General features: G+C 38.6%; 1 protein-coding gene across 1 annotated transcript in view; it reads left to right on the forward strand.

The window, feature by feature from the left end:
• Positions 1-1,921: 1,921 nt before the first annotated feature.
• LOC135207966 (high-affinity choline transporter 1-like) overlaps positions 1,922-2,500 on the forward strand; it is a 195,761-nt gene continuing 195,182 nt past the window's right edge. Inside the window, exon 1 of the mRNA XM_064239996.1 lies at positions 1,922-2,209. The gene's annotated coding sequence lies outside the window, so the exon portion shown is untranslated. The remainder of the gene's footprint in view (positions 2,210-2,500) is intronic.

The raw sequence follows: 2,500 nt of genomic DNA on the forward strand, positions 1-2,500 counted from the left end.
GGACACAGTTGAGAATATTTTCATCATTGTAATTCAGTTTCAAGTTTAGGCAACATCAGCAAAAGGGTATTTTATTTTTCCCCAAAAAAAATCCTGATGGGCCAAAAATGCAACACTATCCTTTCCAGTTTCATCACAAACGAAATTAAAAATGAGAGAATGCGGTACATAAAGGAAGTGGAATAGGGTCAAGGTTATAAAAAAATTAATTTAGCAAATCAAAAAATAGCCGTTGAGCGTCAATTAAAAATGAGAGATGGCAGTACATAAAGAAAATTTAACAAATAAAAAATAGCGGCTAAGCGTTATGAAGTGGCCATTCTCGATAATAGCAAGGAACCGCTTAAAAGATAGCCGATGAAATTGGGTTCGGTCTTGGCGTTGAGAGAGAATCAAGACTGATGCCTTGCAAGAAAAATAAAGCGTTTTCTCTGTTTACGACAAGTCATATGGGGAGGATAATATAGGTTTGCATGTAGTAAGTGTATTCTCTTCATATATAATCGAACAATAACAAAGCCTGAAGAAGAATAGAAGACGCAGCGGAAGAATAAACATGTGTATGTATGTATACATATATGTGTATATAATATGTGTGTACATATGTATGTGCATATATATAATATATATATATAATATATATATATATATATATATATATATATAAAATTATAATTATAATTATAAAGATTAATGTACACCAATGCTATAACGAGAACTGACTTAGCGTTGATAAGGCCCATAGTCCGTTTCCAACCATCCCTGAGATTTAGAAAAACACTTGTGGCTACGACAACTTCATCCCGTTAAACAAGTTCTAAGAACAGGAAAGCTAACACCTTCTTTATGTGAACTCACATCTCCAACTCATGTCTCGAACACGCTATCAGAGGGTAACAAGACTTACAGGGTCAAAATTGGATCAAGAACACCGACAACATTGATTGGTAAATACAGAAATGAGGAAATGCCATTCCCCGCTGTTTACAAGCAAAGCAAACAGTGGATCCCAAACAAGACCTTCACTCGTGTGTATAATACGATGTTCACAATCGGAAGTGGATCCGGAACAAAAGTTTTCTGACTTTCGATGGAAAACTCGCCTCTCTTTCAGGATTAAAAGCATCTTTCGACGTATGATTAGTGAAAATAAACAGACGTCTTTTCATAAAATGGAAATGGAATATAAATTTAGCCCAACAGGCACAACGTTGGGACCTATAAGGTCACTAAGCACTGAACGGGAAATTGAGCGCATAAAGGTTTCACAGGTGTAACAGGAGGAAAACCTCAAAGCAGTTGCACTAAGAAAGAGAATGTGAACGGAGGTAGAGTAAGAGAAATGCAAGGGGCTGCAGCTGGGGGTCGAAGGGACACTGCAAAGAACCTCTAGTAATGCCTACAGTGCACCGCGTGAATTCTTCCTAACAGATAATCAAAATCTTGCAGTATCTGACAAGGGACAAACAGGCTTGATTTGGTTATTTTTTCATTTCATCTAACGATAAAAAAAAAATGCTCCCCCCTTGATAAGCCCTTTGTTCCACACGCAACTAACTTATGTGACGCCGTTCATATTCTCGCTAAAGACTTCACTCACAGTTTTCTTCAGTGTAGGCAGTGAAGTTGTTATATAGTTGTTCAAGGTCAACGGAAAAACCGCCTCAAGCTATTCGTTAAGTGAGCCATATAAGTGTGATATAGTCTTATCATTTCGCTACGAAGTTCCTCATTTTCAAATGATTTTGACACGTGATAAGTTATCAGACCATCTAAAGCTTTGAAACATCGCCGTCGAACGTTCAGTAAGACTTTCTCTACTCACCTTGCGATGTGTTTATAACGAACTGGCAACTCGGGGCTCGTACCTGGAAGCCGATAGTGGGGACTCCCCAACGTTTATGAGAACAGTTGCCGGGCCTGATTTCGTCATTCAATTCCAGCAGTTGAATGCTGCTAGTTTCCTTGCTGTGGTGCGTTCATGTCTCTCGCGTGAGACGATCATACTTCTTTGCTAATCGACTAAGAGACGATATTCTTTACCTAATCACTTATAATTACTTGGCAACTTCACGGTAGTATTTACATTACAATTTGTGACTGGTTTTCTACTTGTGCGCGAAGGAAGAATATAACAAAGTGTGTGCATAGGGTTCAGTTCCAAACTGGAAAGAAGTCTGGAGCTAGAGAAGGACTCATCGGACTGCAGGTGAGTCTTGCTCTCTATGATTATGAACGACACATGTCAACCTTTCTGTTCAGTCTGGTCTGTCGGCTTGCTAAACTGGTTTATATTTCAACTTTCCCCCACCTGGATGTATGTGTATGTATGTTTATGCGAACTTTTGCATACCAGAAGATATTTCCCATATCTCGTCAATATCTAACAGTTACGTGCGGCAACTGCTGAAATAGGTGTTTTAATTAAGGAATTTCTTTGGTACTTTGGAATATTCCAAGGTTGCGATTCCTAACGCAGCTTGGCATCTTTTCCGATTCG

This window comes from Macrobrachium nipponense, chromosome 34 (genome assembly GCF_015104395.2).
Source record: "Macrobrachium nipponense isolate FS-2020 chromosome 34, ASM1510439v2, whole genome shotgun sequence".
Lineage (NCBI taxonomy): Eukaryota > Metazoa > Arthropoda > Malacostraca > Decapoda > Palaemonidae > Macrobrachium > Macrobrachium nipponense.